The sequence below is a fragment of the Callithrix jacchus genome, chromosome 18 (genome assembly GCF_049354715.1).
Source record: "Callithrix jacchus isolate 240 chromosome 18, calJac240_pri, whole genome shotgun sequence".
NCBI classification, from domain to species: domain Eukaryota; kingdom Metazoa; phylum Chordata; class Mammalia; order Primates; family Cebidae; genus Callithrix; species Callithrix jacchus.
Window position 1 is genome coordinate 4,902,619 of NC_133519.1, and position 8,531 is coordinate 4,911,149.

General features: G+C 43.9%; 1 pseudogene; it reads right to left on the reverse strand.

Moving 5' to 3' along the window:
* Window positions 1-7,362, reverse strand: part of LOC100400181 (prostaglandin E2 receptor EP3 subtype-like) — a 45,402-nt pseudogene extending 38,040 nt beyond the window's left edge.
* Window positions 7,363-8,531: the final 1,169 nt, after the last annotated feature.

Consider the following 8,531-nt stretch of genomic DNA (forward strand, 5'->3'; position numbering starts at 1 on the left):
TGTATCTCAGTCATATGCTGTCCAACTGTCATTTCTGTGTAAGCATAAATTACAGATGTTTCTCAACTTACAGCAGGGTTATATCTGGGTAAATTTTTTGTAAGTTGAAAATGTTGTTACGTTGAATATATTGTAAAGTCAAAGATGTGTTTAATACACCTAACCTTCTAAACATCATAGCTTAGCCTTGCTTACCTTAAACATGCTCAGACCACTTACATTAGCCTACAGTTGGGCAAAATCATCTGGTAGCACAGTCCACCGTGGAGTACTGGTTGCTTACCTTGTGTTTGTGTGGCTGACTGGGAGTTGTGCATGCATCACCAGGAAGTATCACACTGCATATCACCAGCCCGATACAAGATCAACATTAAAAATTCCAAGTACAGTTTCTACTGAATGTGCATTCCTTTCACACCATCGTAAAGTTGAAAAATCCTAAGCCGGAGACTGTCTGTACTATGTTTACAGTAAAATGTTGTCATATGCTTAGGGGACAAGATGTAAGAGGAACCCCCTCCCAAATTAGATTCCTTCATCAGTTACCATCTTTTTGAAAGTTGAAATTTTCTAGGGAAAAGGACTTGAGAGATTGTCTAATCATTCTCAAGAAGCATAACTGGGAGGATTTGAAATACAAACTTCCTTCCTATCTCTTTGAAAAGGAATTGGAAAAAATGGGAGAGTAAGAATTTGACATTTTACCGTTATAGATCTCAGAGTTGCAAGGCATGAGTAGATAAATGTGGAGCACTAGCAGGTTGCAAAAATGCTATACAGATGTAAAGAGATTTAGGAAGGACTTCCCTGCATTTCTTTCCTGCAGTGCAAGGGAACTAAAAACTGAAACTTAGCACCCAGTATTCTTCACCTATCATCACTCTGCACACTCAGATGAATCATAGTCTGTTACAGATGCTTGTGTTGAATGGCTCTGAGTGGTAGCCCAGAAAACTAAACCTATGGAAACTTTTATGATTAAGTTGTTGACCTTCACAGCTTTTTCAAAACAGAAGGGTCAGTGACTCACAATTATATTGCAACTTCAGACCATGTGAATTTCCTCAAAGATGATGGCTTAAGAAGTGTTTAATTCTTGGCTCTTTTTGATAAACTCAAAATTTCAAAATCTGCATTTCCTAGCCCTGATTTATCTCATTAATCTTCAAGTTACATTGGATTCTGGATATATCATTTACATAATCCACCATCGACCCATATGTACTGTGTTCACATGTCCAGTCACTCAGGGAGTTCCATCCTTGTTTAGCATCTACCAAACAGTTCCCCTTCCAAATTGCCCATTTTGGTTCATTGAACCATGATTCCCCCAGAGAAGAGAATTTGAGAATACTAAAAATGGAAAAAGATACTAGCTCTATTAGTCCTACTTCTGTGTTTATAGATAGGAGAATATATAAATCCCCTATTGCTGCTGTTAGGATTAGAATTCCTGGCCTCTATCTATGCTAAACAAACAAACAAATAAGCAACAACAAGAATGAAAACTAAAATTGAAAATCAGATATCCTGAATTAGAAATATGATTCCAATATTCTTTGTACTCAAATTCTTCATCTGAATGATGTAGATAATAGTGGAAATCTTACAGGATGCAATTAAATGACACAATGTATGGAAACACATTTATCACAGCTCATAAGACACAGTAGACACTCAGTGTTTGTTGAATCAATGGCTCCTTAAAATCAACCACTTCTAATAGCATCAGTTCTCTTTTATGTTTCCTTCTCTAACTCAGCTCTTCTCACTGTTTCTCCCCTAAGGCCCTAACCAACCTTAGCAAGTCATAACTGATCTCACATTCTCATTTTCCAGCCTAAATCTATCCACACTGTACAACTCTGCCAATAATCTCTTTTCCCTACTCAAAAACCCAAAAGGAAGGTTCTACTGCCTACAGGCAAAAGAGCAAAGTCCTCATCTTGTCATTCAATCATCTAAGTTTGTTTTCTTGCTCATTTTCAAACCATCATTCCCATTGATCTAGTTAGTGTGCGCCCTTTGTTCTCATTGGGCTGGGTTTTGGGACACACTTGCTGTCAGTCATGAAGTCAAGTTATGCCATTTCACCTCTTCCTAGAAATCTACTCTGGCAAATTCAGATGGACTATTTTGAATGAAACAAAGTACCATTGTTTTTTAAATATTTCAGTCATAAATATGAAAATTCTGCTTTTCTGAACAGATTATAACATTAATCACTTTTATAATCATAGAATATTTTGTTGACCTTCACAGTTTTTAAAGAGAAATATTACAGAATATTTTCCTACAATGTGGATTCATATGTTTACTCATTTTCTCTGAAGCAACATCCTGAATATCAGAGAAAGTTAGAGGCAGAAGAGATTAGCTATTGAATAATATTTTTATGTGCTGTCAAACAATGTTATTTCTGAAAAGTAGTTCATCACACATATCTACCACATGTGGCATATTAAAGGCAAATTTCACTTGTCAAAATAAATCAGTGATTCCCTAACTAAAAAAATATTTTGAATCACAACTACCTTGTGAAATATCTTCTTGAATTGAAACATCCCTGTTTGGATTTGTGGTTAATGAGCAGGGAATTCATTGGTTCAAGATTAAAGGCAACAGTTTTTAAGGCTGCTTTTATCCAGTTCCAAGATTGATGATGAGAAACTGTTTGTTGCTCACATCTCACTTTTCACAATGTTGATAACTGGCTTTATATTTACTGTTTTTGAGATAGCTTACAGAATTAGCCACATTCTACCCATTTGGGAGTGCCAAGTTATAAAAGTACAAAATGTACTCACGACTTCTTTCGAACAAAATCCTAAGGTTATTCCCACTTCTGGAAATTTAGCAATCATGTCAAAAAACTGAACTATGGTGAACATCGTTCATAAAATATAAACCAATAATGACAAAAGTCAAATAGATTGCAGTGCTGAATCAACTGGCTGATTGCAGCAGAAGGACAATGTGATGCTTTACGTAAGCAGTAACTAAGAACTGCAGATCATCGATCATGGTGACATTGTTTCCCACTGTACTCTCTTAATTTCACATTTTATGTTGGATTTTGCAAAGTCTCTGAGAAAAAGATAAAGGAAACTAACTATCATTTAAGGATACACAAACCTCTAAGTATTTATGTAGTGGGAACTTGTAGCAGTTCGGACATTTTCTTATTATGGTATTCCTGCCCTACCAAGTTTTCCTGCAGTAACAACTGAATATTTGTTACAGTCATGATAGCCTTCCAGGATATACTCAGGGTCCTTTTGAGTAAGAAGTTGGGACAATTAGAATAGTATCCTGTACTCAACTTACCAAAAGCTAACAGGAAATCTATATTTTACCCATAGTTAGAAAAAAAGTGTTAAAAAATCTCTCATTTTAACACCAATATGCTGCAAATTAAATTCACTAAATTCAAGTGTTTTTATTCTTACAGTTCTCTATTAAGAAAGCAGCTTTGCCAGTTTCTTTTCTTTGAAATAATTCCAACTTTGTACAGTAAATCTTTTTAAAGATATTTGAAGACTTTTTTTTTGAGACAAAGTCTTGCTCTGTCGTCCAGGTTGGGATGCAGTGGCTCAATCTTGGCTCATGGAAACCTCCGCCTCCCAGGCTCAAGCAATTCTCCTGCCTCTGCCACCCAAGTAACTGAGATTACAGGTGCATGTCACCATGGTAGGCTAATTTTTATATTTTTAGTAGAGGCAGGGTTTCACTATGTTGGCCAGGCTAGTCTCGAACTTCTGCCCTCAGATGATCCACCCACCTCAGCCTCCCAAAGTGCTGTTATTACAGGTGTGAGCCACCATGCCCGGCTGATGGAGCCTTTTTGTTTAAAAAGTTTCTGTTTTGAAACTTTAAATTTCTCCTAGGCCTGGCGTGGTGGCTCATGCCTGTAATCCCAGCAGTTTGGATGGCTGAGGCAGGTGGATCACTTCAGGTCAGGAGTTCAAGACCAGCCTGGTCAACATGGTGAAATCCCATCTTTACTAAAAATACAAAAATTAGCCATGTGTGGTGGCTGGTGCCTGTAATCACAGTGACTGGAGAGGCTGAGGCAGGATAATCACTTGAACCTGGGAGGTGGAGGCTTCAGAGAGCTGAGATCTTGCCACTGCACTCCAGCCTGGGCGACAGAGCAAGATTCTGTCTAAAAAAAATTCTTTTTGATATGATTACATGTTGAATTTATTTAATGTTTCTATAACTGAATTAATAAAGTGCCCAGTAAATGCTATAAATCAATAAGTATTGTCTGAATGAAAATAAATTGAAATTAAATAAGATTAGTTTCAAATATAGTCTTTCTTGAAAGAGTGAGTTTGGCCATCCTAAATTACAGTTTTTAAGATTGATCTACTTTGTTTCTGAGGTCACCATACTCATGGCACTAGAATTAAAGTGTCTGAATAAAAAACACACTATATGATTTCTCTTTGACTTAAAAAATATATACAAATAATAAATTATAAGTCTGATTAACTGTATGGGCCTTTTGTTCAATTGATTTAACTGTTTTTTCTCCTAGGATATAAATCATGTGATACAGCAAACTCAAAGATGTGGGACTCAAATGACACTTGTAAAAAATTCAGATACCCTGTTTGCCTTTATAGTTACTAATTACCATACTTTAATAAAGTGATTATTATTTAGAGCTCTTCCTACCTAGTTGGCCACTTATTTACTCCATTCCTCAGCCGTAGAAGTAAACACTCCATGTCTAAAATTGGTGCTGGTTTTGATAAGCCATAGTGATGACATCAGCCTGAGTTCCAACTCCTGGAATAAAGAACTGTGACCATGCAGTGACTTGTGGGCAGTTAGGTCCCAACATAACTCTCCTCGTCCTCTCATGCCACTGATTTGGAGCCAAGATTTGTGCTCCAAGATACCAAACCAGGTGAAAGGAATTACATTTCTATTTTCAAATGCAAGGGATTTAAAACTATATATGGCACACAAAAAAGTCAACGTATTTAATGCCTAATGCCACTGAACTGTACACATGATGATGGTTAAAACTCCAAATTGTATGTAATATATTAGACCACAAGTAGAAAAAAAATGTGTTCATGTGTTTCAAAGGTTTTCCATGATTATATAATATATATAGTTGGTTATACCTTCTGAAAGTGACCAGATCACTCTTTCTGCAACATCTGTTTACCCAGGCTCCCCAGGGCCTAAGTAAGTAAGCATCTATTCTTCAGGAATTAGTAAACAGCACTTATTAGCTAAAAGTAACACAGACAAAAAACAAACAAACCTCAAAAATACCATGTAAAGGCAGGTGTTGGACAAGGAGCCTATGAAAACACCCCTTGCTCCTCCACATTGCTCTGGTGTGAGAAGCTAGGACATGAAGAAACCCCTACCTCCTCCTATCTCAGGAATACCCAATCCTGCTTGATTGCAACAAGGGTAAGTAAATGCTGACCTGAAGGAGCTGCTGGGCTTCCGAACCCCAGACTGTTGTTCAGGCACTTCCTAGAGGGTCAAGCACCATGCCAAAGGCCTGAGGAGGCAACTCGCATCTTTCATTCTGCTGCCTCATTAAGAGTGGACCTAGGTCGGGCGCGGTGGCTCACCCTGTAATATTAGCACTTTGAGAGGCCAAGCGGGGCTGATCACGAGGTCAGGAGATGGAGACCATCCTAACACGGTGAAACCCAGTCTCTACTAAAAACACAAAAAATAAGCCAGTGCGGTGGCGCATGTCTGTAATCCCAGCGACTCAGGAGGCTGAGGCAGGAGAATTGCTTGAACCCGGGAAGCGGAGGTTGCAGTGAGCCAAGATCGCGCCATTGCACCCTAGCCTGGGTGACAGAGAGAGACTCAGTCAGAAGAAAGAAAGGAGGAAAGAAAGGAAGAAAGAAAGAAAGGAAGAAAGAAAGAAAGAAAGTGAACCTTGAAGGCGCCCAAGAAAGAAAGAGAAAGTGAACCTTGAAGGCGCCCATAGGTCACGCAGTGTTTTGGAAGCTACAAGAGGGCTATATCTGTCTGGGATTGCAGACCGAAAATCGCATTAACTTGAGAGAGGTATTTTAAATAAAGAAGCTCTCCCACCACCCACCCACACAGGCTACAGTTATCATAGTTATCATAGTCATTCTGCTCTTATTGCACCCACGACAAACTTCTATCTCTGCATAGAAAATATGTCATTTTAATGACATATCCTGCGCCCAGACTATAATGTGAGCAGCCCTGTGATCTCTATGTGCGCATAACCAGTGCCTAACGCGAGTCCTGGCTCTTGGAAGGCACTCAGCGAGTCGGGGAGTAAGTGAGGAGCTCACCTCTGCAGCTGTACCCAAGACAGCGTGGGCAGGAGCAGAGGACACTCCAGTGCTCTGCGGTTGCAAACACACCCCTGCAGGTGCTGCCATTTCTAGAACACGCACCCCGACTTCCCCCAACCCTGGAACTACCTACCAGTAGCGGAGACCAGCAGACCGACAGCATGCACATGATCCCCATGAGCTGAATGGCGGTCTCGGTCGTGATGTGGCCCCACTGGGCACTGGACTGAGATGCCGTGGCCTTGGCCCGGCAGCGGGACACCAGACCCTTAATGGTGGCCAGGTTGCAGGCAAAGGTGATTGTCAGCGCCAAGAGCCCAAGGAAGGCAAAGGCAGAGGCGAAGAAAAGGTTGCCCCAGTTATGGGAAGAGCTAGTCCCGTTGCCCCCCTCGCCTGGTGCTGATGAAGAACCACATCCCGGGCCACTGCACCGTGTACTGTCCCACTCCCAGCACGGGCAGCAGGGAGAAGGCGAGCACGGCCAGCCACACGCCGAGCAGCACAGCGCAGGTGGCGCGCGTACCAGTGCGGCTCCCTGATGGCCAGCGCCCGCTCGACGGCCATGGCTCTGGCGATGAACAGCGAGGAGAGCCGGAACACAGTCATGGTCAGCCCGAAGAACGTGCAGAGCCTCCCAGATGGGTCGAGCTGCTCCCAGCGCTGCTTGGACAGGTACACGACGATGACCACCCGGGTGGTGAGAAGCTGCCCGACCAGGTCGCTGAGCGCCAGCCATCTGATGCACAGCGGGAAGGACTTCTTGCGCTTGCTCTCCCAGCACCGGTAGCTGCGCGACACTAGCAGCATGGCCAGAGCGTTGCCCACGAAACCCGTGAGCAGCATGGTGATCAGGAAGGCCACGGACACCGATCCGCAATCCTCGCCGGACCCTAGAGGGCGCGTAAGGGTGACCCGCGCCTCGGCGGAGCGCTCGGGTGCCCACATGCCAGTGTAGGAGTGGTTGGGGCGGGTGCAGAAGGAGGCACCCCCTCCGTAGCCCCGGGTCTCCTTCATGTTGGCTTCGAGGTGAGGAGGGGATGGCGTTTAGAAAGCCGCAACGGGACGGGGCAGTAGTGGGGCGGGCGGCGGCGGAGGTCGGCTGCTACCACGGCTGGGGCTGGGCTGCCCTCCATGGTGTGGGGGCGCAGCCGCCGCCCTACTCCGCTACTGAGGCCGCGATCGCTGCGGCGCCAGGGCTCACTGGCCCCGGAGGCAGCCGCGCCTTCCTCTCCGAGAAACCTCTGGCTCCGAGGCGTGCAGAGGTGCCAGGTCCCCTGTGTAAGGCCGAGGGGGCGGGGCGCCCGTGGGTGTGGACAGAACCGAGGTGGGAGGAGGGTGCAAAGCAACTGAGCGTCTCTCTTGGCTGTTGCCTAACCTGAACGCCTGGGTTGAGAAAACCCTCAGACGGGCTCCTCTGAAATGCCCTGCTCCTGGCCGGACGCGGGGCCCACTGGGCGCCTCCTACAGTTCCCTGCCAAAGTGTCGGGGGCGGCAAGCAGCTAGTAAGTCTCACTGGGCTTGGGGACCCCAGCAAGCTGCTGAGCGCTCGTCCTCCTGCGTCTTCGACCACAAACGCTCCTACAGGGACCGGATCCTTCTCCCGAGGTCCTTTAGTAACTCTTAGTAAAGTGTAAGTCGCCTGTCCTTAAGCGATCCACACAAGCCTTTGCATAGGTGATCGTTACCTTTTTCTTTTTGGCTTTGGGACTCTGCTTGAGTGATTATAAAATGGCCAAGCCGTCCTGTCTCCTGGGGTGCCGCTAAAAGCTATAAAATTACTAGAGAATGCCTGTAGACTTAAGGGAATAGACACAGGGAAACAAATACATTGGTTGGTTGAATTCCAGGCCCAAGAAATCCCATCTATTACCCCTGCCTAATCCTGCCCACTTCCCTTGACCCCAGCAAATCAGTCAGCTAGGGCCAAAGTGGCTACAGGAGGGTGGCACAGTTTGCATATCTGAGGAAGTGAAATCAGCTGCTCCCAGCCTATGGGAGTGAGAGGGGAGTAGAGGAGAAAGGTATTCCTTACACGGCCTCCAACCATCCTTCTTTTCTTCATACACTAAGAACTAGAAAAATACTTAGATATCATGAAGGCCTTAATCTACATGGAAACTTTGCCTTTGACATAATAAACACTGAATGAAAATAGGCATATGAGCTTGCTTCATAACATCTTTCAGTAAGCCATATGTTATGTACTTCTCA